The following is a 27,198-nucleotide window of genomic DNA, read 5'->3' as shown; positions in this document are numbered from 1 at the left end:
CTTGCGGGTTGTTGGACTGAAAGGTGAAATACTTTCTTGGTTATTGACATGCTCAGTTCCTTGCCACACAGCCCTCTCCACGATGGCAGCTTGCTTCATCCAATCATGATCAATAAGAAGCCAACGGAAAGAGTTGTTAAGACCCAAGTTGCAATCCTGAGTAGTATAATCACAGGTTGAATATTCTATCATACTGCTGTATCCTGTTGGACAGAAGCAAGTCATTTAGTTGGGCCTACCATTAAATGGAGAGGTCATGCAGGGACATCTATAGCAGGGGTGAGCCATCATCGGGGTCCACCCTGAGTTTGTTTGTCACAGGAGGATAACAGAATTGCTGAGAGTATGTACGTTCTGTGCTGTCACTCTGGGTTGAAGGCTTTGCTGTTTCCTTCAATAATTGTGACTTGCGGTGAGTTGTTTTGGGGTGCTGTATTTTCCTCATCAGAAACAGTGGTAGTTGTGTTGATTAAATGAGATAATGAATGTAAAGCACTTGCCACAGTGCCTGTAATTCAGTACCTCTCTTACCTGTTGGTTATGATTATTATCAATGCATTCACACCTAAAGAAAAAGTCATTGGCATAATAACCCTATTTCGTATTTATTGGATGGTTGTACAAAAACCATCATTCAAAATATAAAATGAACTTTTCATTTTCATTCTGTTGCCACATGTGAATCCTGCATCACTATTTTTTTCTTTCTAATGTATTTGATCTGCATACTAGAGGTAGGGTCAATGATGAAGATTGGTTTTTATACTTCTCCTTGTTAAATTTTATGTTTTTAAGAGGACTTTGTTTTTCTTATTAGATAGTGAGAGGCTTCATGTGGAACCACAACTTCATGTGACCTCTTGATCTGCTGGTCTATGAACACTCAGAACAAAACCTGAGACATGTAAGTGAATAACTGTTTAACTTACTTATTGATACAGCAAAAACAAAAGTATCATCTTAACTATACATTACATTGAAATAATCCTGAGGTAAAATTTGCTGTGAAACCTGTGAGTGGATGTATTGTGTTCATATATATCTGCCAAATTGTGACTTAAAATGAGCTGCTATCACAGAATGAGGAGCACGGGGTCAGAGAAGGACTCCAACATCTCTTATGGATACTTAATCACGTTCATGAGTGACTCAGGCCAATAAAGTCATTTCTACCTCAGGTGGATGAACAATGAAGCTGACAAAGCCTGTTCCTGGGAGAGTTCACCTTGGAACAGAGTCCAGACAATGCCAAGGGCTGCTCCTTGGACACAGGTACCATGGATACCATTTCCTTCTAATCATGGACATGGTGATATGATTTTGAAAACAAATACACACTGAGATTTGCTATCTTGTCACCTTGTGTGACTAACATATCTTTGCTGTACCCCCACTTCCTCATATGCAAGGTGGTGTTAAAAATGGGAAGTTGTAGGATATAAAGTGGGGAACTCAGAACACTCAGAATGTTTAATCCCCAGGACAAATGTTCAATGAGTGGTTGCACATGCAAAGCAGAAGTCAATCACAGCTGGTTTCCCTGCTGTTACCATCCCAACTTGTTCCCAAACCTAAAACATCTTTCTCTCTGGTGTGCACTCTGCACTATGATTCTAATCTTTATTCTCAAATACACAACAAAAACAATGTTTTTCTTATTGAAAAACAAGAACATCAACAATGAAAAAATCATATATAAACTTCTTGAACTTGTAGCTGTTGTAATGCTTTAAAACCAAACTCAAAAAGTTATTTCCAAGGCTTTCATTGATTACCTCAGACACAGCCTTTCCCTTTTACAGATTTGTAGTTTCACCACAATTAAACTAGACATATCAACTCCCCTTCTTAGACTATAAACTGTGTGAAGGCAGATATTTCTCAACTTTACCCTGGGTGCCTCAACACAGAGCTTGCTACACAACATAGACATTCAATAAATGCTTATTTAATGTAAAGTGTAGTTAGGCGAAGGGCTAGGTTTTCTACAACAGTTGATTTGTGATATTAAAGTCTAAAACCTAGTCTTTGTTGCAACAAATGAGATGAAAACATGAATGTGTTGGGAATTCAAAATGCCTCCCGAAAAGACTTTTCCTTGAAGACTTTCACTGAGATCTCCTTGAAGTAGAGTCATACATTTTTTACCTCAAAAACCTGGTTTTGGAGAAAGATCTTTCAATAGGAAAAGCACTGAAATTTATATCACTGTAAGGATAATTTTTTACAATTTTGTTACTGCATTTCCTGAAATGTGGTAATTTTAGGGAATGTTCTAATTTGATCTTTGTACTAAGGCATATCCATCAGTTCTTTGCTAAATGTATTTATTCCCCAAAAATGTTAAACTGTTTTCTCCTTATTCCTGTGTAAACACATTATAGGTTCAATTTAGGGTTTAAGTTAAATCAGAATTGGATGAACCTTATAATTTTATTATAGCAGTAAACAAATGTATGATAATAAAGGGGAGTTCCTAAAAAGAGAAGGTGTCAAGTATTCATGTGATAGTGATGCCTTGGATTAAAATTCCATTCATGTCCTTGTATCAAGGTGTTTCAAACAAAATCGTTAATATGTGATCCTGGTAGCAAACAAACATGCTGACTCTTTACCAAATACAACTACCATGGTTCCTGAAGGGATATTCAAGCATTTTTAAATGTATTCTTGTATCACATAGCAATACCTGCATACAGTTTTCTTGGTCTGTTTGGTCTGCTATCACAGAAGGGCGTGGACTATGTGACTTGAAACAATGTTCCTCTCACAGTTCTGGAGAGGAGGAAGTCTCTGCTGAAGAAGCTGGCAGATTCAATGTCTGGTGCTTACCCACTTCTGTTCTGTGGATGGTTAAACCGTATCCTAATTTGACCAAACAGGCAATGAAGCCCACTGGAGTCTCATCTGTAACAGCACTTCTTTCCCTTGAGAGGATCTGCTTATTTCTCAAAGGCGTCAGCTCCAAATACCATCATATTGGGGATTAAGATTCACCCTGTGAATTTCTGGGGATCCTCAACGGTTACTGTACAGCGCTGAAATCCAACAGGAGGATGTTTGAACATGCAAATCATCAATCAAATCACAGCTGGTTTCCCTGCTGTTACCATCCCAACTTGTTTCCGAACCTAAAACATCTTTCTCTCTGGTGTGCACTCTTCGCTATGATGATTCTAATCTTTTTTTCTCAAACACACAACAAAAATAATGTTTTTCTTATTGAAAAACAAGAACATCAACAATAAAAAATAATCAGGTAATCATACATAAACCCTTGACTTGCAGTATTTGTTTACCCAGAAGCATTCAATATTTCTAACACTGTGAAATGCATTAAAAACTAAAGGGGAAAAAAGGAATAATGGTTGTTCTCCAAGCATTTGTCTGTTTTTTCTCATAAACTGAATGAGTTAACAGTCTTACAATTTTGATTTTTCTGTTATCTTTTGAATAAAACCAGAAACATCAACTATATTATAATGATCTTTTCCTTGATTCAAACCTGTATTAAAATTTCCAGTAGAACATATTTGGTTATTCGAACAATATTCTAAAATTCTGCATCAAAAGTCAAAGGATTAAAGAGAAGTAACTCGACAAACTATAAATATCTCCATACTAAATAAAATGGTTATTTTCTTTCTTAATGAACCAAAGTAATTTATAAAGTTTTGTGAAAACACCAACTTCTGCAGTTGAATCTTAGGTAATTTGGTACAACAATAACAGTTTGAACAATCAAGAAATATTAGATAATAATATTTTTAAAAATATGTTTGAAGGAATGAGAAAGGAATCAAGGGAATGGAGATTTATGAGGCTAAAGTCCAGAAGAAGGAAACTCAAAACAGTGGAAACTGATTCTTAAAGCCCCTTTGTTATAATGACAATGAGTCAGTTAAAGAAAAAAAAAAAAAAAAAAAAACTGCTAAATAGTAAGAAGTCAAGTAGAAATATGGGCAGCTTCTACTTTGGACTAGAATCTTCATAGTCCCCCAAATCCATATGTTGAAATTCTGACCCACAAACAGATAGTATTTGAAGGAAGAATATTTGGGAAGTAAAATTGGTACCCTCAAGGTAGCTTGGGGACTCCTAATACAAGGTTCTGCAGAAAGGTATCCTGACTTCAAACTTCCCATCATCAGAATTGTGAAAAATAATTGTCCTACCATTGAAGCTACACAGTCTGTAGTGCTTTGCTGCGGTGGCCAGAGTTGACGGGGAGAGACTCATATGGATGCAGGGGAGTGACGGAGAGACTAGGGACACAGTGGGTGGAATGGGGGCCAGTAAGTCCTCTGAGCTCTGGGTTTTGATCTAGAAAGGATGCACTAAGAATTTAAGGTGTAAACCAGCTCATGCAGAGACTGAGGCCCAACTGAATTACATCTATCTCCACAATTAGGCTAAGTTAAGACTCGTCTTTCCCATACCTGCCCCTATATCCCACAAGAAAATGTCAATTCTCTTTGAAAGTAGATAACCACAAGCTAGGCCTCAAACTGTCTCTAAAATATTTGCATGTATGTATGGCTTTCCAAAAACTAAGGAAATAAATAATGGAAAGAAAATAAAGGCAATACATGCATGTACACTATATATGTAAAAACTAATCAAAAACTAAAGGATGACTTCATAACAGATGAGACAATGGTTAGACAAAAACATAGTTAAAAGTTGACTATGCAGTTCAGGCTGGAGTATGTTGGAAAAAAACTAGGACTGTGGAAACAAAAATACTTAAAATCATAAAAGACATATTGTATATGGGAATATTTATAAACTATATGATATAGTGTGCCAGATAGAGGAAAGAGGGAATGGGAAATAGTAAGGAGCTTAGGTCCTGAGTTATTAGAAATCAGGGAAAGGCGTCAAATAGCTCAGATTCAGAAGGCAGTAGAACGCCTGAGCAGGAAATTCAAAGAATATAATAAAACAAGAACCAAACCCTGCCATAGACATATCTTATCAAAACCGCTACAAAACAAAGAGAAAAAAAAAGCAAGTAGAAAACAAACCACTAAGAGACCAAATAGGAAAGGGCATACGTATTACCTTGAAAGGAATAAAATTCAGACTGACAACCAGCTTCTCTTGAGACATGAAGCTAGAAGTTGATGACATTGACGTCTGATAGCATAAAATGTGCTGGAAGAAAATCACCACTGATCTAGAAACCTAAATCGAGTGAAAAAATCTTCACAACAAGTGAGTGAAGAGGAAGTCAATATACATTTAAGCCAAAGACATGAAGAAGTTTCATTACTACCAGGTTCACCTGGAAAGGAACAGGAAAAATCAAAGTGATGTTAAACAGAAGTCTGGATGTGCAGGAAGACGCCAGGGTGCAGGGCAGGAGAAACCTGCGTAAATCCAAATCCTGTGAGCTTTCATGTCTTTCCAGGATTAAAGCACATGATACCTGTACAGTTCACAGGGAGTTCATGAAATTAAAATGCTTCTTGTATATTTTAGTGTTTTATTGACTATAACAAATCAAGGACTTACACAGTAATTTCTTGGATAACTTCTAAAGGAAGATGAAAAACAAACTCATAAATTCATGTGAGAAATGGAATAATAATATTATTTAATCCAAAAGAGACAAATATTTAAAAGAAGAAACAAAAGCTTATAGAAAAAATAGAAACTAAGTAGCAAGATGATAATTTTAAAGCAAACGTCCTCTGGATTACGATAAACATAAATGAATGAAATTATTTGATTGGAGGCAGAAGATGAATCTGATACCCCCCTGCCATGGTTGCACACCACCTGCTTGCAAGAAAACATCCAGCAAAAGAAAGCAGAACACTTGGACCAAAAGCAAGGTACTGCTTTGTTTAAATCATGTGAGGACTTTATAAAGGCATTTTTCAGACAATTAGGAAAATTTAGTGTTAAATAGGTATTAGACAATTTTAGGATATTATTATTAATTTTGTTAGTTGTGACCGAAGGCAGTGAGGTTTGATAGAAAAGGCCCAAGATTTTTAAAGGAAAGTGCAGAGAATTTAGAGTAAAATGGCATGAGATCTGAACTTTAAAGTTTTTCAAGCACAGCAAGAGGAAAAGAATAGATAAGGCAAAGATTGTCAAAACCTCAAAACCTTGGTAATATTGTTTCCTTGATAAGCCATGATCAAACCAGGGAAAATAAGAAAAAAAAATGAAAGATAAGCTTACGATAGGTGAGCAAATGGCCTTCCATTTAAAAAAAAAAAGTTAACTATGAACTCTAAAACCAAATCCACAAATGTGAGAAATTTGTAAAATCCTCCAACCTCTCTAACTTCCTCCCAACCTTCCTTGAAGTAAGTGTTAAGGAAGTGTCTAAGAAGAAAAGTAATGGAATCCAAAAGAAACGAAAAAAAAAAATTTAAAAAGCAACAATAATCAAGAAAGTGGATAAAAAAATTAAAAAGGAGAGTATAAAAATAAAATATAATGCAGGGAAAAAACTGAACAGAAATTAAATAAATAGAAAACAAAAATACAGTAGAAATCTACAAAGCCCAAACAGATACTTTTCAAGTATTTTAACTAGCAGTGTATGCAGAAAGTTGAGATTTGGAGATATAAACTTGATACAGTGAAAAATACATCTGTGTGGTATCCTATTTATAAGCTTATGTGTGTTGTTCACAGTTGGAAACATTATTAATATCTTTCTTTGCTTTTCTTACGTGAGAAGAGAGTTGTTTTCTGGTTTGTTTTTTGTTTTGTTTTGTTTTTTCTAGTCAATACAACCAACAAAACTCTTCCGCTTTTGGAAAGCTTCATCATATTTCTCTCTCTCTCTCTCTCACACACACACACACACACACACACACACACACCATATTTTATGTAATTATCTCCCAGTAGAAGACTATGCATTTGATTTTGTTTCTCTACCCAAGGTGTTGCTCTCAGTACACAGCCCAGCAATGACTGTCTTTCAGCACAAAACCTTGTACACTTGTGGGTGACCCTAGAGGACACACCAGGAATACAATTGCCCAGCATAAATGTGTAGATATTTAGAATGCTGAATCAGAATGAAAATCACCCTGGGGGTGATTTCCATGATGTCCAATCCCACCAACGAAGAGAATGCTTCTACACACCTCTCCCTATCATTGATACCAAGCATGTTAATCTTGCCACCATTATCACAAAAATCACAGCTTGTGGCTCGCTCTCTCCTATGACTGAAGTTAAGCCAAGTCATATTTCATGTTTCAAAACCATTTGTTTTTCCCAAGTTTTGTTTGTTTCTGTTCTTTGCCCAGAAAGTACTTGGCCTGCAATTAAAATCTACCAGGTGGAAGTGTCTGTTTGCTCCTCCCTAAGTTTGTCATTTGACATTAACAATCATGTGTTTTAGAGAGAAGGTTGTCATATTTGCATTCTGTATTTGACAACTTTTAGGACTGATATTAGAAAATTTTCTTCACTTCAAACACTTTTTGTTTTACCTCACTTCAAATAATGTTTTTTGTTACATTTGTTTTTTCCACTTTTTGAATTTAAATCTTTTGCATGAGGCATGAAGTAAATGACATAAGTTTTAAATATATTTTTAAGTAGTATTTTCAGTTGGCTATCCAGGGTTATCAACAGTTCTTAAGCACTATATATGTTTGCAAGTGATTTGAGGTGAACTCCTTTTCTTGTACTGAATTCACATAAGAAATTTGTCCTTGGTCCTTACCGCCATTTCCTTAATCCGTCTGTTCATATGACCACCCTACACCACACATTTCTATAGTTTATGATAAGTTGTAGTTATTTGATTCTCTCTCATTACTTTTCCCTTTAAACATTTTTGAATTGTCATAATTGCTTATGCTTTCCATTTGAACTTCAGAATAGATTTATTTCCAATAAAATCTTGATATTTTATCAGATTACAAAAATGCATACATTTTAAGGAGAATTAGCAACTTTTAAAATAGATTTTAAAAAAGAAGATTTGTCAATGTTTATAGCAGCACAAGTCACAATAGCTAAGTTAAAGAGCCAACCTAGATGCCCTTCAACCAATGAATGGATACACGCACACACACACAAATGGAGTACTACTCAGCCATCAAGAAGAATGACTTAATGATATTTGCTTATAAATTGTTGGATTCAAAAACTATCATGCTAAGTGAAATAACCAATCCCAGAAAACCAAAGATGGAATGGTTTTACTATGTGGACTTTAACCCACAATAAGGGTACAGGGGAAAAAAACAGCAATTCGGTAGATTAGAAAAAGGGTAATGGGGGGAACAAAGCAGGGAGAGGAAAAGGAAAGATAGTGGAATGAAACTGACTTAATTCTCCTGTGTACTATGTACATATAGGTATATACCACATGAATCTTACCAACATGTATATCCAAAAGAACGGGGTCCTCATTAGAATAAGATAATAGATAATGCTTCTATAATTATAGCAAAACCTATTCTACTGTCATGTGTAACTAAAAAGAACCAATAAAAATTTTTAAAACATTTTAACCATTAAAAAAAAGGAAGTGCTATTACTAAATACAGTTCTGTATTTGGTCTTCAAAGAGTATATTAAAGACTTTTTCAAAACTTACTGTTACAACTTTGGGGTGACTCAAAAGCAAAACACATATCCAGTTTTGTAATAAGAGATCATTTTGCTCACATAAAAGGCTGGGGAATTTAGCAAGATGCAGTTGGAGAAGTGGACATTGACTCCAATGCAAGTGAATCCCTGGGCATCTTCTGAAAGCCCCTTGGAGTAATTGTGCTGTGTATCCTGAAAGACATCAGACCTCAGTCAGGACTGTTTTCAAAGGGACCAAATCCAAAATGGAAGATCATGATTGCTTTCTTGTGTTGCTTACAGGAAACTCTTGTGTGCTTCGGTGAACCAGTCTGTGGACTTGCCAAGAAAGGAGATGATGTTGCTGAGGTGCAGATAACGTAGGCAGGTCAACCTGAGAGCAGTCCTGACAAAGGCCATCCGTGATAGAATGACGTCAATTTTACTCCAAGTGGGCGCACTGTGCACTGTATTGCATATCCGCACACACATGCACATGCCTCGTGTGCATGTGCACACGCATTCATTGGGTGGAGTGGGCACGTGCAGAGCCCTGCTTCCAGGACCCTCCTTTTCATTGATTCTGCTCGCTTCCAACTTCTGACATTTGTATGTGTTCCTCAGATCTCCTTTTCTTCCAAACATTGCAGGTCATCATTGTGCGTATGAATGAAAGTGTGGGGAAATTAATAACCCATAGGCAAAGTCATTAGCCAAGGTCTGCAGGAAACTGCTTTACAGATTCCGCCTCCTCGTGAGATAATTCCTAGATGTCGCACTGCCTGGAGTTACCCAGGAGAACTACACCTCGTTTGCCCAACGTGGTGGCTGGATTAATGATGCACCTGGGATTCTGTTTGGGCTGCCATAGCAAAAAACACAGACTGAGTGGCTTCACAAGCAGTCATTTATTTTCTCACAGTTCTGCAGCCAGAAGTCTCAGATCAAGGTGCCAGCAGGGTTGGTTTTCTGTTGGGACTTCTTTCTCTGGTTTGCAGGCAGATGATTTCTCACCAAGTCCTCGCATGGCCTTTCCTCTGTGGATACACATGCACACGTGTGCAATCACACACACACACACACACACACACGCACACATGCACACTAGCGCAGGAGCTGGAGACCTCTCTGTTGCCCCGCTCCTTAGTCCCCCTGTAACTTCCTCCTCAAAGACCTCATCTCCATATACAATCACTCTGGGGCTTAGGGCTCCAACGTGTGAATTTGGGGAGTGGGGCACAATTCAAACCATCACACACCCTTTACTAGGTAACCTTCCCACAATGCACATTGAACCTCACAGCCTCATCCCACCACAATTAAACATTATTTTCACTAAAAATATTGTCTAAGTGTGTTTATGAAAGAAATAAGATAAGGCATTGGCCTTAGATGATTAAAAGTTACCAGGGTCAAGGCAGGAGCTTGCCAAAGGAAGAAAGCAATAAAATGACACAAATGAGTTACTGAATGCAAGATTTCTTGCTTTGACCTGTCTTATTTTCTACCTATAGGTATAGCTCTCTATTTTTATACCTATCATCTTTCTATCTATCCTTACAGGGTTACTTTTGCAAACATCAAAGCTACGCAGAATTCTCCAAGATAGTTCCTTCAAAAAGATTCTTTGTAAATAAATTATGGGCAGGAGGCTGAAGTTTCCAACTGTTATTAAGGCTCCATTCGGAGTGAAATTTGATTTTTTCTGTGTTGATGGCAGCATCACAGCGGGATTCCAAGGCACTGGTTTTGCAGCAGAATCATTATTCAGGATCCAGGTTTATTTTGGAGGCACACCAAGAATTCTCAACCCTGAGCAGTGGCACACCTTACTCCAATTAGGGAAGTAAGAAGCCTCATTTCCCTCATGGCCATGCAGAGACAGAGTACCCCAGGAGAAGGGAAGAAAGGAGAGGGACGTCCAATGTACTATTGGTGAGTTTCCGAGGAATGGTTCTTCATGAATCTTACATATACAACCATCAAGTGACATGTCTAATTAGATCCTTGTGACTGGAAATGAAAGAAAATGTTGAGTTCACACGAATCTCTTTAGGACACCCTCGGGTGGTGAAGTTTTCAAGTTTTCACCATGAACTTTGTTGGGAAATCTGTGAGTTCTAGTCCTGAAGACAGTCATTTGAGGCATGAATCTTTTGCTAATGAGTTATATGATCCACACTGGCGCCATCTTTGGGTCTAAGTTTGCCTATCTGTAATTGAAACTAATTTCTTCAAGTAAGTGGAAGATGTAGCATGGGGTGGTACTCAGAGAAGAATAAAGAATGGTGCAGAGAAAGACTTCAGTCACAGTGTCAAGAACTGACCTCTGATGACAAAATTGGGATGATAATCAATATGTATGATTATTTGCTGTTTAAAAGTTAGGCTTACCCAAGAAAACAGGTCCTCTCTGAGGTATCCTTTCCAACAATGTCTCATCTCCTTTGATCATAAGGAAACTTCCAGCACACCCAGATTTAGGAACATTCTACCAAATAACTGACCAGTATTCTCTAAATCATCTTAATCTCATGAAAGACAAAGAAAGACCAAAGGAACTGTCCCAGGGAGAGGATGTTGGGGAGAAATGATAACTAAATGCAATTTCAGAACCTGGTTTAATGTCGAGGATATTAGTAGGAAAACTTTGTCAAATCAGGAGAAATTTTATGCTTTATTTTTATGTTTAAAAACTAAAAAAGTGACAAATAATACAAACAATATAAACATTAATTTTCACTTCTAAAGGAGAGCTAGTAATTATTCTAGTGTTCTCCCTGCAATTCCAGGGACTGTGAGGACTCATTTATCTAAGTAACTAACACATACCTTTAGGAAGTTTTGTGCTTATTATATGATATCTGTGAGTTTCTTGGTGTGTATACATGTATATGTATATATACATGTATGTACATCTATGTTCAAGGAAAATTTCTGAAAAGCTACTCAGCAATAACTTAGTTTCTAATAATATTTGCTAAATAACTACCAACAAAGGCAAGAAAATAATTTATCCTGTGCATCCTTTATCATATGCAATGCCCATGAAGCAGATCTCATAATGGTGAGTATGGAAATTATTGGATCTCATTTGAATGCTTTTCCCTACTGGTTATTCCAGACTTCACACACAATGACATATCATTACCATCATCATCTTCAATATCATCAGACTCCTAAAATCTTTAAAATGGAAATTGCCGTAAGAAAAGCCGCTTTCCTTCTCTGGGCCTCAATTTCCCTTTTGGAAATTAATGAATTTCACTCAAATTAATGAATTTCCCTTATCTACGTGCTGTTTCTATAGTTCCAAAATGATTTGCTGTTCAAGTATGATTAGCCCCACTAAACTTGGGTGTAGAGTTGTATTAATTTTAGCTATTGCTTTAAAGCGTGAATAAAATATGTAACAAGGGTGAGAAATAAGGGCAGTAAGAAATGAATCACTTGGGAAATATTAATGATCCCTTTGAAAAGTTTTCATTTTAGTTAGAATTTCCTGTTTCAATTTATAATTAATTTAACCTCTCAAATTCAATTTCAAGCATCCATGGCCAAGATGGTCCCACGCAAGACTGCAAAAGACTGAAAATACCCACTGACTTGAAGACCCAGATATAGGAAAACAAATGAGCAAAAGTCAAAGTAAAGCAACTGTCTCACTAGTTTGCTTTGTTTTATTTTTAAGGACCCAGTGAGTTTAATGAAACATGCATTTTTAGTATTCTTACATTTCCCATCTCTCATCCCTGCCTTTCACTGAATGTCTAACAACTGAAGCTGGCAAAAGTTTGAATTAATGTGTCAGAGCACACTTTTAAAGCAGTTGTGATTCTCTTCTATATTAGGAACGCAGCTGCCTTTTTCTGGTGGAAATGAGATTTTCATGTTGTAAAAAATTCTAGCAATGTTAAAGGAGAAAATGCAGAATATTTATAAGTGCATGGTGCCTTTAGAATGAAAGTACTTTATTAGAAGGAGAACACACTTCAGATATGTATACTACACATAAATATTCTGATTCTCAAATCTCAGAGCTGTATTTCAACATGTTGGCCACAGGCATACTAAGAAATTACAAGTTATTTCTTTTCATTTCTTGTTTACTTATGAACCATGTAAATATAATTACAACAAACTTAATTTGTGTTTGCACATGAGATTTGCAGGTTTTGAGTTTTCATTTTGTGCCTGCTGGAATAAATATTATTTCTGTTAAGTGTTTATCAAGATTATTCTGTTCAAGTGAAGAAAATAATTTTAATAAAAAGGAAAATGTCCCATTTAAGATACTACTGGAAAATACTAAGAAATATGCAAAGGGATAAAAATAAACAAAATAAAATTCTGAATTAAATGACTAAGAAAAACACAGGAAGAGGGAAAGTGGAAGTTGTCCTTTGAGTTCTACTCAAATAGATTCCCAGAGTACATACATGAAAGGCTAGGGGTTGAAATAGTATATTTTGAGTACTCTGACATCGATTCAAACCTTGTTGACAGATTAAGTAGAGGACAAACAATGCAGTGATTGGTTTTGCGTTAATTTTGTCTACAATTCACTCATTGAATTTGGGAAAGTTACACAAGTAGTTTGTTTCAGAAAGAGCATCAGCACTGCAGGTACCAGAAGTAAAAAACTCCCAGGGTAATGACTCCTGTGCTTGGACACTAGTCTAAACATGAGACATTATGATACTAACTCATTGGTCCTAAGCCAGAAATCCGGTGAGTTTTTATGGCATAAGTTCTGGTTTTGGCTGAATAAAACATGATGCATTTTCAAATTATATCCATGTGTGTTGGCTGAGAGTAAGCATTCTGAATGAGCCATTGACTTATAAACAGTGACATTCATCCATGCAACATACAGTGATAAGCCACCTACTCTGTCCCAGGCACTGTTCTAAGTTGAATACAACTGCACACAATAGTTCTTTCTCATAATTTCTCCATTCCGGCTGCAAGGGAGACATATTGATCACATTAACAAACAAACCTGTCAGTTTATAAATACCTTGAAACAAAGAATCACATATCATAATGAGAGAATGACAGTCCCAATGTATTGAATTCTTAACCATGTGATGTCACTTAATATTCACTTTTTCTAATACCAATGGTCACCAAAATTAATATCATTTTTATTTTACAGAAGACAAAATTGGGACTCCAAAGTTCTGTAACGTTATCAATGTTCCCCACTACAGAAAGGCAAATTCTGACCAGGGAATCTTCCTTTCAACCTTTCACAGTCCCATGAAACTCACAAGCACGGGGCTTGCTTTTTCTTGCCTTTAGACTCATTTGGTTTACAGTGAAAGTCAGCATCATAGAAAAACTGTTCAGGGAGGAAATAGTTGCTTTTGAAACCACATTCATAAATAAACACTTCTCTACATGGAAAGCAGCAGATGCACAGAGATTTTGCTCTACAGTATAGTCATCACATGTTTAGGAACCACAGTACAAGTAGCTGCCCTTGACAATTGAGGTGCCGCAATGCACAAAGCAACCACAGTCCCTGTTTTCTGCACTTGGCATGTGGAAATGAGAAACCATAAAGTTACAGTCAGAAAAAAAAAAAAATGGTGTGATAGTGTGATTGTGGAAGTGTACATGGAAGAATACAGGTGGTGGACTCAGCCTGGAGTCGAGGATCAGGATCATAAAGATTAAGATTTGTTGAATTTAGTTGTGATTAAAAATTTCAGAACCTTTATATTTGCTGTTTTACCAGTATTGATGAGCTACTCAGAATATTTTAATCAATTTTCCACATGGTACAGAATAATTGTTTAAAAAATTAAGTCCAGTGACTCTTAACAAGTACTTTCTGACCATGAATTTGTGTAAACATTTTATTTTTCTTTAAATCATGGGGTTCTTCATCTATTTTATGAGACTAGTAAAACACACTCATAGTTTGATGGGAGGATGTAATGGGAAAATTGATGTGAACGGGGTTAGTGAATATGACATTTACGTAAAATTGTAATTCACTGTAAGGACTACCAAGTACCGTTTGAAGGATTTAATACACCGTGAATGGAGAGAAAAGAAATCATGTAAGCCACTGTGTGATGTACACCAGCCACTTGGTGTTAAGGGGAAAGTGATGTGAGAGCCATCATTCCAGAGCAGACGTCCATGGGTAGTTTGAACTGGGTTGGTTTCAAACGTAGATGATACATTGAGCTGAACATGACTGGAGAGATTTATTTTGTCCTGTGCCTTCTGGACATTACTTCATATAAGAAAATCAACATGCTGTTTGCCTCCATGTGGTTTCTGTATCTTCAACAATGATAATACCGATAATTAGAGAAGGTAGCCAGGTTTCTTCTCATTTTCTATGTAGGATTTATGATGATTCCAGACTTACTTTCGTTTGATGTATGGGTGCTGAATCCTGTGGAAAATGTACTATACACTCTTAAAATATATAACACAGAAGCACTGAACAGAACTTCGTATTTGTTATGCGGGTATTACAAGACACACCCCTAGTTATCTTGGTTCGAGTTCCTGCTGAAACAGATCTGACAGGAGGAATTGAGTGCAGTCTGAGAGCTAAGTGTGAGATTGAGAACTTCAGGCAAGGGATGGGAGAACCCAGGAGAATACATTGCCAGAGACTACTGTGTCTCAGTTTCTGTGGGAAACCCTGGAAGACAGTACAAATTATGTCCATTGGGACCATTCAGTCCCAAGAAGTGGGGTTTGGGACAGTTGATTAACAAATCCTCCAAATCATAGTTGAGACCTGTTATTGACATAGGGAATGTGGTCTGTTGCATTTGCAGGCACAACAGGCTCAGTAGTCAATTAAATCAAAAAGGAAGTTCAAGTGCTGCTAGTCATATTTTGGGCAATAATGCCCATAAATAGTAGATGTGGATTCCTCACCAAAAGCCAATTTACACTTGCTGTATTATAAATGTTCATAACTCCATTCAGGCAGTATTATAATCACCCTAAAATTATAAATAATGAAAATGATGTTCAGAGAATTTAGTTGATTTATTCAAGGTCATGCAGCAAGAGCACTCAATTCCAAACCCTACAACTTTTGAACTCTCACATATATTTCTTACATGAGACTTCCAATTAGAAAATGCTATATATTACAACATGTTGACAACCTATAATGATTTTTAAAATTATAATAAAAATATGAATCTCTGAAGTAAAATATAAAGAACCCCACTTCCTTTTTCTAATGTTTTTTATTGTTGCAATATGTAATATTTTTGTGTGTTGTAAGTTACAGGCATTGAAAGGAGGCATGATTAATATATATAAACTTTAGGAAATGTTCATTATTAACTGATGTGATAGTGCAGATAGAAATGATGTCACTGGAGACCAGGAGTTTGAGAACATCATTGTCAATAGCAAGAAAATAATAAATGAACTAAGCTTAAGATATCTCATAATTTCTTTCTCAGATATTAGTTAGCATTGTGAGTTCAATAAATCCTTTTTCAGGCTGAAAAATCTAAATTGGAACTCCACAGTGGATCTCAGGGAAGTCAGGAATTTTAAGAAGGAGGAATTCAAACAATGATAGAATAAGACTACAATTGGCATAGGGAAAGTCATTCCCGGTAATAAAATTTGATATTTGTGGGAACAACCATACAGTTAAATGCATTCTAAGGATATGAGCAAAAACTTTTGTTTTACAATTGAGTTTATGAGAGATAAGTGTATGTTAGTTAGTGTTTAGTTGCTGTGACTAAAATACCTGACAAGAACAAGTTAAAGGAGGAAATGTTATATTTAGTTCATGGTTCATTCCGTGGTTGGTGACTACGTTGCTCTGCGCCTTAAATGAAGCAGAAAATCATGGCAGAAGTGTGTGGTGAAGGAAAGTTGCTTAGCTTATGGCAATTTGGAAGTGGTGAGTAAGAGAACAAAAGTTTTCTGAACTACATGGTCAGCTTAATCAAAGCCACAATCTCACTCCCAATCCCAATTTTCCTATTGGTCAGGGTTTGAGTCACTGTGACCAATATATCTGACAAGAACAATTTAGAGGAGGAAAGTTTATTTTGGCACATGGTTTCAGAGGTTCAGTTCATGGTCAACTGACCCCAAGCTCTGGGCCTGAGGTAAAACAGAACGTCATGGTGGAAGAGTAAGCTGGGAGAAAGTAACTCAGCTCATGAGAGCTAGGAAACAAAGAGGGTTTGCGCTAAGGATCTAGGGATAATATAATCTTTAAGTGCATGCTCACAGTGACCTACTTCCTCTAGCCACAACCTGTCTACCTACTGTTACCACCCAGCACAGTAGTTCTCTAAAATTATCAATCCATCAGATAGGTCAATCCACTGATTAAGTTACAAATCTTATATCTAATCATTTCAACTTTGAAAATTCTTACATCATCTCAGACATGAGCTTTCAGGAGATACTTCATATCAAGACCATAATACTTTAGTTCTCAAAACCTCATGTCCATCTCACAATGGAAAATACATTCAGTCCATCTCCAAGAGTCCCCGTAGTCTTTAATAGTTCCAACATGTCCAAAAGTCCAAGTCCAAAGTCTTCTTTGAGACTCAAGGCAAATTTTTCACTGTGATTACCTGTAAAGATCAAAATCGAGTTGCACACAGCCAATATACAATGGCACAGTGTAAATATTTCATTCCAAAAAGGAGAAATAGGGACAAAAAAAGAAGGGATTGTATCAAAAGAAGATGCACACTCAACCAGGCCAACATGAGGTTCTACAGCTCTACATCCAGTATTCAGGGTCCATGGTGGTAAAAGGACTTGGGCAGCTCTGTTCCTTTGGCCTTACTGGTTTTAGTGCATGTGACCTCTTTCTTATGCTGACTATATCTTCAGCTGTCAACTTTCCTCTGTCACACACTTCTGCCTTGAGATTCCACCTTACCTTGGACCCAGAGCAATAGAGGCAGCCAACTATGGACTAAACCTCTGAAATCATGGGCCAAAATAAACTATTCCTCCTCTAGGTTGTTTTTATCTGTTATTTTGGTCACATCAATGAAAAGCTGATTAACACAACAGACTTAAGATCAAAACTCTGCATTAAGGCAACATTGTGGGTACTCCTGAATTCCAGGAGTGCAACTCAGAGGACCTTGACTTCCACAGCAGAAGCATTTGCTTCTTAGCATTCATCATAGGAGACTGGTTCTGCTGTGCCATCCATGAGACTATTCATATGCTTTTTTTTTCTTTTACAATAAGGTAACCCCAAATTTTTAAAATCTGGAAAGAGTCAAATTGGAAAATGAATGTCCTACATAAATGTACCTCCAAAAATCATGTTTATTTCTTGATATAGATATAGATATATAAATACACATAAAAGGCACACGAACACACAGTCTTACTAAACAAGTTACTGTTTTGTAATCCTACATTTCTTCTCTCTCTTGATATAACATGGATATTTCGTGGTATCCTGTGACAGGATATCAGTTTAACTGATTGTATTTACTTACATGCATATTGATAAAAATGCATATAAAACACTAAAAAAGCATCCATAATCATCTCACAATTGTTAGAATAAGACATTTATATTTATGATGACAAAATGTACCCCAACCTTTTCCATCTGACAGTTTGATATTCATCTTTTCTATTTTTAATCAATCATATATATACACATATGTTTGTATATATATATATATATATATATACATACATATACACACATGCATGAACATATACACATTTATAATTAGTGGGTGAAATACATACACTTATGTCTATACATGCTTGTATATACCTACATGTGTGTGCTAATGAAAATGTAGTCATTGCATACTTATAATATGAACACCTGCATTCTGCATTTAGTACATCATGGAAAAAATATAGCTCATACTTCCTAGTGGATCAAGAGTTTGGATCCACCCAGCTGCTTTTTCTATTGTAACAAATTAAAGAATTTTCCCTGGTATGGTTTTGAGTCATGCTTACCTTTTGAATTTGCATCATATGTCTTAGCTGTGACTCTAACGTGGATTCACTGCTAGCACTTGTCCCAAACCTGCAGTGTAGTGTGCCCCACGTCTGCACTGTTGGGATGGCGTTCCATCTTCTCAAATAATCTCATGCATCTGTACCCAGCACTCATTTGTTTATCCACCAATGACAACTTTTAAAAATTATGTGCTTAGTATGTATCAGAACCTGTGTATGATGTTAAGAACTTGAGCATATTTAAAATTTAATCCCTCTTTCTTGAGGATTTTAGCAACCACTATAGAACATAGTAAAGTGTACCATAAAGCTTTAGTTTTAAAAATACTGAGGTTTGTCTCTAACATAATGTAGTCTCATTTTCCCCTGGAATCAGACCTGTATTTGGCTGATTGTATGATTGCTGGTGGTTGTGCATATCATATATGATTTACATGGTTGACAGATCCAGGTGTGTGTGTACATGGGTGAGTGTGTGTGTGTGTGTGTGTGTGTGTGTGTGTGTGAGAGAGAGAGAGAGAGAGAGAGAGAGAGAGAGAGAGAGCACCCTAAAACAGAGACCTGTAAGGAGGAGGATGGCTGGTTTAAGGCAGGCATGGAAGGACCTAATTGGAGGGTGAATCTAGGAAGAATTGTGTCCATAGTGGATGCCACAAAACTCTTGTTTGCAATCCCAGGTCCACTGCTTCTCAGTTGTGGACCTTGGCTTTAAGTCTCTCCTGACTCTGTCTTAGTTTCTCCATCTCAATCCATTGTTTTCAAGTGACATTTCTCATAGAATTTTTGAAATTGTTAAAGGAGAAATGCATACCAAGTACTGATCATAGAGCCCAACCATAAGGATGAGTAATTACACAAATGTATCAACCATCAATCAGCTCAACTGACTAAATAAAAAAGCTCAATGTTTCCACTGTTATTTTATTAGCACTCATTTCACTCATGTTATTTACTAGGATTGTACTTGGTTTGGGCCTCAAGTAGGCAATATTCAAAAAGTTGCATCTAAAAGAATTAAATTAGAACAGTAAATTTGACACATGCAAGGTGTGAAGTGTCAAGTGGAATCCGTGGTGGGAATCGTGGTTCCTTCCTTGTCAATCATGTCAGGATTCCGATGAACACCCTGAGTTCCATTGCTTACTAGGAGAACTCACAGGCATTTGTACAAAGTACAAAATCACACTCAGTGACCATGATTCCTTACAGCAGAAGCTTACAAACCAAGATCAGCCAAGGTAAAGGACATCTGGGGCTCAGTGCAGAAGAGCCAGATGCTAGTTTCCAAATCCCAGACATAGTCAATCACAGGGTCTTCACTGGGGACAGCCATGGCGGACTCCTCTGACTCAAACCCACCAATATTGCAGGCTCCAGAGAGAAAGCAAGTGTTCAGCATAAACAAGAATGTTTGAGCAACAGTTTAGGTGCAGGGAGCCGCATTTATCCATTCTAGAAATGAGGAAAATCGAAGTTATTGAATTCCAGGCAAGCACCAATCTTGCAAGGAAGGTTTTTGAGGAAAGCTGTTTTGTCACTCTGTATTAACTATTTTCTGCACAGCAATAAAACATGAAATACTAACAGTGATGACACAACTGTATATAACAGCAAGTGGCATAGCAGTGGGGGTAATAGTGTCTGCAACAGTAGTGATCATATACTATATGTGATATTTGCATTCGTAATCAAGTTATCTAAAAAATTCTATCCCACTGACATGAGCTAAATACCACATGGGAAATGAGCACCCTAGCAAAGCCTTAGTTCTCCCAGCCTTGAGATTTTAGAATCTCATAGCAGAAGCTTACTTGAGGATGTTGTTCCTTGTAGTGGCCCTGTTTTTATCCTCTTTCTCTTTCTCACTTCTAAGACAAAGACGTTCAGACAATGAGCAGGGCTGGCATGTAGTTATCTAAGCAGTGGCAATATAGCATGTGATGGGCATTTACACCCATCAGAGGCAAAGGTATACTGACACAGTGCTCTGGACTGAATGTGTGACGTTCAAAAATTAGCAGGTTGAAATCTTAACCTCCAACTGGAGACAGGGTCTTCAGGAGGTAGTTGGGGTTGAATTAGGTCACCAGAATAGAAGTCCCATAAATGGGAATAGCTCCTTATAAAATAGACTCCCTCAATTCTCCTGGATTGTGAGGACCCAGCAAGAAGCTGGCTGTCTATAAAGTGGGAAGCAGGACCTTCACCAAACAACAATTTTCCTGGCATGATCACCTTGGGCCTCCCTGTCTCCAGAACTTTGTGAAATAGACGTTTGCTGGTTTGTTACCCAGTCATGGTAATTATTGCGTTATTCCCACATGGCTAAGATGAACAGCAGAGAAAAGGTGGAACTTCTGAATTCCGAGCGTGGTTTGGAGCTCATGTGAACCAGCTTCCTGAAAGCCCTGAGACCAGCAGAGACATCTGCAGAGGGGTGGGATGCTGCAGAACTGAGGATGCTCCATTTCCTAAGGGCTTTCGGCATTTACTCAACACAAGCAATCTTTTCTCTAGGAATTGGGAATAAGAAAAATGAATCAGACAATGAAACTCCTGACTTATATAGACTATGAATTCTGGTAAAAACAGGTTTTAGCCAGTCGTGGTGACAGCTGCTTGGGGAGACTGAGGCAGGAGGATCACAAGTTCAAAGTCAGCCTCAGCAACTTAGCAAGGTCCTAAGCAACTCAGCAAGACCCCATATCTAAATAAAATATTTTAAAAGGGATGGGAATGTGGCTCAGTGATTGAACACCCCTGGGTAAAATCCCTGTTAGGAAAAGAAATACACATTTTAAACTTGTCCTAAGTATTATAAATAGACCTTGCATAGCATCATCTGAAATATTTTCAATGGGATGGATCTAAGAGTATCTTTGAATTGTTTCTCTGAAGAACTCCTGTCTACTTATGATGAAAGTTTTGTCACACCAGCATCAAATCAAATAAAAAAAATATGATCTTCCTATCATTTCACCATATTAGTTCTATCATGAAATATTTATTTACTTAAGAAAGAAAGAAAGAAAAGAGAGAAAGAAAGAAAGAAAGAAAGAAAGAAAGAAAGAAAGAAGGAAAGAAAGAAAGAAAAATAAAGAAAGGAAAAGAAAAGATATGAAATGAAATTAAAAGAAAGAAACCTGAGATGTTTAGCAAGACTTATTTTCAAAAGGGTCATATAGGTGTGCAGGGATAGTTAATTCCATTCATTGAGTCAACTCAGTTAATGGATATTTCTCAAGTACCTACATTAGAGACTTTGCACATCCTAAGTGTTAAAATACAACATTAATTCAAATGTCTACTCCAGATAATGACAAAAACCTGTAATTTTGGATAAGAATTATGTTTCACTCTAAAAAATTGGGACACTTTCTCACCTTATAGCTTCTGGCTCTTTTCCCTTCCTCTTGGGTTTCTCAATGTTCAATGACAGCTGCTCAGATATCACATTGGCAGGTTCCTGAGATGTGGCTCCTGACTATGCTGTATAAATTAATGTGTGAGTACAGACTTCCCGTCGCTATGCCATTCAGAGCCATCACACTTGATGACACTCCCTGTCATTGTCTAAAAATGAATTCAATCAGCAGCATCTCCTTGATCACCCAGAGAGTTTTTTTCTAATCACTCATAGGATAGTCTTCTTCAGGCTCTAACTCAGCATCACGGCCACGTCGTTTGTTCCGGCCTAATATCTGCTGCTGTGGAGACAGAATCAGACAAGGAGAGTGCAATTCACATGTGACAAGCTGAACAAGGTTGTCTACAGATTTTTGCAAGGACACTGTCAAACATAATTGGAAGCAATGTGTCAGAGCAGTTGATACTTGGAAAGTGACACCTGCAAAGAGGCTACTTGTCAATCTCAAGCCACGTGGTTCTGCTGGAGGAAGAAAAGACAAAACTTACTATAAGGGAAAATGGCAAAGTTTTCAAGGAGAGGAGGAGTCTGGGAGTTCATGGTCCTTTGGAGGACAACTGCCATGGGCACACAGAACAGAAAAAAAGTTAAGTTCACATACCTATCCATCTGTGGACATATAGACATTACCGTCACTGCCACTTTTAGATCTGTAAGATGAGTGTTGAACAATTGACTTTCAAATGACATGTAAGCACACACACACACACACACACACACACAATCTTCAGTGTATGAATTTTGGATTTTAATTGGAAAAATTTAACAGTATAGGAAACATTCTGGATGGAAAAGAGACCTGAGTTATTTTACTGGCTTTTCCACTCACAGGTAGTGAGATATGGGGTAAGTCATTTCACCTATTGGTATCTTTGATTCCTCATTCATGAGAGAACTGGTTGCAATTTTTAAATTCTTTCCCTGTATTTCTAGTTCTAACATCTTATTGAATAAATATTTTTAGGCACAATATGAATATACAAAATATAAATGATGGGACATTGCTTAAGTCTTATCCATGCTTATTTATAGTTCCTTTACAAATAAGATGTGTTCATGAAATGTCTATGATTCAGAAAGAAAAAAAAGAAGAAAAGAAGGAAGAGTGAAGACCAATAAGAGATATTAAATGCTGGAACAAGAAAACACACTTAAAAGTTTATGCATGTGGATTACATTAAATTCAGGCTAGAATCTGTTCAGTGTTTTTTTAATTTTATTATTGCTATTGAATGAAGTCTGAGTCTCCTTTAAATACATAAGCAAATGATTCTGTGAAAACGCATGGAACTCTGTGTTAAGTCATCACTAATGGGATGATAAATACAATATGGCAGATAGAGCCCATTTCCTTACCTCACTACTCAGTAAAGATCTATCAAAAATACAAGCATGCAGCACTCTCTTTGCCATTGTGGCAACAGTATTACTAATACCACTCCCAGGTCCGTGCAGTGCTTATCATTATTAGATCTGGGTTTCATGAACATTCATGCTAGCAGGGTTTTCATTTGATTTTGAATTCTCCATATAAAACTGAAATATAGAAATATCCTAAGGTCATCTTAAAAAGGTATAAATGTCACCCTCTACTCTATTAATTGTGCCCAGTATGAGTATCTAAGTTAGCAAAATTTTCTATTTGCTTTCAACCAACTACAATCAGCTACAGTCAGGACCATATGGGCTGACTCCACACCAATCATGTCTCTGATAAAATGGCACAAACTCATTATCATGTGACATCTCCCCTCTCGATTAATGGAGTGGGGAGAACAGGAGGGTATGGAAAGATGAGGAAGGAGATGAGAAGGGTTGGTTTAAAATTGGAACCCAGGCCCAACTGTATGAAAAATCTTCTGATGAGACCAGTCTCAGGTTAGAGGTGATTGAAGTTTCAGGCCAAGACTTTTTCATCTCAAAGTTCCACCACACAGTGCTGAATATAAGCAGACTTTATCTGCTTTATGTATTTAAATGAATACAGATATTTACCTTTTGTGTGCATCTATCAATTTGCACAATGCTCTTCAAAATGATTTTTGTTTTTGCAGTGCTGGGGATTGAACCCAGGATCTTCTGCATGCAAGGCAAGCACTCTACCAACTGAGCTATATCCCCAGCCCCCCAAAATGATTTGTTTATACCAGTTGCTGCATATGTCAAAGGGCATATTTATTCTGAATGCATATTTGTAGGGCTACATATACCACAGATCTTCCTAATTGCACATGCTGCAAAAGGAGTCCTTGCCCTGATCCCACCTTCTGAAAACAAAGGAAGTTAATTCAAGGACACTACCAGAACTGACACACACCTTATTTTCAATATAAATGAATTCATATTATGCACAGCTGATAACTGTTTTTGGTTTGCTTTAACTTAAAACTACCTTGCTGTAGATTCCAAAGCAACTATCATCACAGGTTAATGGTCAGAATAAGACTGCTTCCTTCAATAGAGAGCTGAATCTGCATCATCATAGAGAAGGATATGTATTATTTTTTATAAAATCATACGTTATACCATTCTTTTGAAAACATTGTTTTTAAATAGTTTGTACTTAAATTTTTAAAAATGTAGCTATCCCTTAACTTTTCATTTGTTCATTTATTCTGTCCTCATCATCACAGTCAAGTAACCAATATTAATAGTTTTGTTTAATAATATTATGTATATTAATAGTAGCATGCATCATATTTGTGCAATATCAGACAAGCACACACACTTGTGTACTTCAGAGATTTGAACAGTATGCAAAAAAGATTTTCGTATTTTATACAATTGACTGATAGTGTCAGGTATTCTCTACAATGTAAAGGAAAAGAACATAAACTGCTGAAAAGATTTGAAACTGCTGCAGGTGTTTTTTATTTTTTTGAGAAGGCGATTAGAGGTTACTCTTTCAAAAAAAATTTTTTAAACTGTTTTTTGTTGTAGCTGTACAACAATATCATTGTTTTATTTTTTTAGTTATTTTTATGTCATGCTGAGGATTGAACCCTGTGCCTTACATGGGCCAAGAAAGTGCTCTATCACTTAGCTACAACCCCCGGCCCTTAAATTGTTTTTAAAATGTACATACCCTTATATATATATTTTCACATTCTAGGCATGTGTCATGAAAAATACATATGTGTGGGTCCAACCAAGAAAGAGCATATGCAGGTCAATCATTCCAATTACAGCACCACTTTGATAGTGAAAATTGTTCAATGCTTCAATATAGTTTAAACATCCCGACGTGAGACAGCATCCAGTCAGCACCAACATCCACATGAGACTCAGTAGGCACAGAGCTAGGGCCTGTTTAAATGTTTTTATTTTAGTTTCTTTTAAAATCAGATAAAAACAATGAGTATAATAATTATGTAATGATTACTCTAGCCTAGATTATATTCATTTTGATACCAATAGAATCCTAAGTGATCATTTTATTGCTGCTATTACTCTAACATAAGAAGAGTGCTTTATGAAGCAAAGGTTTGCTGGAGTATATGAAAATCAAACTTCAGCTGTGCATTCAATTGTTAAAATGAATAATAAATATGTATATAGGCTGCAATGTTAAGGTTTCCAAGATAGCCTGTCAGTTATGAAAGGTAGATTTTTGAACAATATGAACAATATGAACAACAGTCCATAAATCATTTTAAAATTATTTTATATGTGTAAGGTATATAAATCCAGAAAAAAAAAAAAAACCCAGAAACATCTGGAAGAATGCCTACCTGGCTTAAAAACAGGTTACTTTTACCAAAAGGAGTGCCTTTGAATTTTGACTATTCTTCTTAGTTTACCCGTAGAATTATGTAACAACAGGCATGTGAATTTGGAGCATCTCGTAAGGAAGTTTCTGGTCGCCATTTTACATAGCAACTAGAGCCAGAATGTAGTGCCTTGAAGTCACGGTTCCCCCTACATCTGCACAGTCTGAAGGACAGACACTTGGACAGCACTGCGTTTGCGTCTATTCCATGACATCTGGGGTGTCTGCTTGAATAAATCAAAGACTGGCCATAACCTGTAGGCTGGGGACTGAAGTCACTTCGAGGCTCTTTCTTTGACATGTCTGGTGCACAGCTGGGATGGATTGAGGGCTCCGACTGCTGTGTATACCTGGGAACTGACCACCATGTGGCTTGGCTCCCTCAGCCCCAGGGCAGCTGGAGAGCCTACATGACAACTATAAGAATCAAGCATGAGTGTTCCAACAGATGAAGCAAAAGCTGTATCACCTTTTAGGATCGAGGCCAGAAGATTTCCAGAGGTCGCTTCTGCCATATTCAAAGTAGTCACAAGCTCTGTTTCCCATCCCCACATGCTACTGTTTGGCTCTTAAGTGTCCCCTGAAGGTATATGTGCTGAATGCTTGGTTGCCAATCTTTGGCATTATTGGAAGGTGGTGAAATCTCTAGGATGTGAGACTTAGTGGCAGGAAGTTAGATTACTGGGTGGGCCCTTGAGGGGATAGAGGGCCCTGACCCTTCCTCTCTTGCTCTTTGCCTCCTAGCTGCCATGAAGTAAGAAGCTTTTTTCCACCACATCCTTCTTGAAATGATGATCTGTCTCATTACAGCCCCAAAGCAATAGCAACAACTGATCATGGACAGACACCTATGAAACCCTGAGCCAAATTAAATCTTACCTCCTTATAATTTGCTTATCTCAGGTCACAGTGATTCCAAGATGACTAACACAATACACCTTGAACAGAGGAGGAACGAATTCACACTGCAGCTGAAGCTATATGATATTATCACAGTTGACTATGATGTGTTTTGAAGGTATAAGTTACCACAGTTTATCTTCTGGTCAAGATAATTTTGTAATCTAAAGTTCCTCCATTCTTCAGAGGAGGGTATGAAAAATGGTGGAATGAGACAGACATCATTACCCTATGTACATGTATGATTCATGAATGGTGTGAATCTACATCACGCACATCCATAGAAATGAAAAGATGTACTCCATTTGTGTGCAATGAATCAAAATGCTGTCTGTAAAAATAAAAAAAAATTAACAAAAGATAATTTTGTGTCTGCAATTTAAAAAAGCACCTGATGCTTTCCCCTTTAATCCTCAAGTTTTGTTCTATCATGGTATCATCTAGGAGTCTAAGATCTCATCACCAAAATCAAGTCCATGTCCAAAAGGAGCTCCTGGTGTGTGACAGCTCTACAACAGTGTCTATTAATCTAAAAATCTGTGAAGAGACAGAAGGAAAGGTTATC

The sequence above is a fragment of the Sciurus vulgaris genome (genome assembly GCF_902686455.1).
Source record: "Sciurus vulgaris genome assembly, chromosome: 9".
Taxonomy (NCBI): Eukaryota; Metazoa; Chordata; class Mammalia; order Rodentia; family Sciuridae; genus Sciurus; species Sciurus vulgaris.
The sequence above is the reverse complement of the archived record's forward strand: the minus strand, read 5'-3'. Positions refer to the sequence as shown.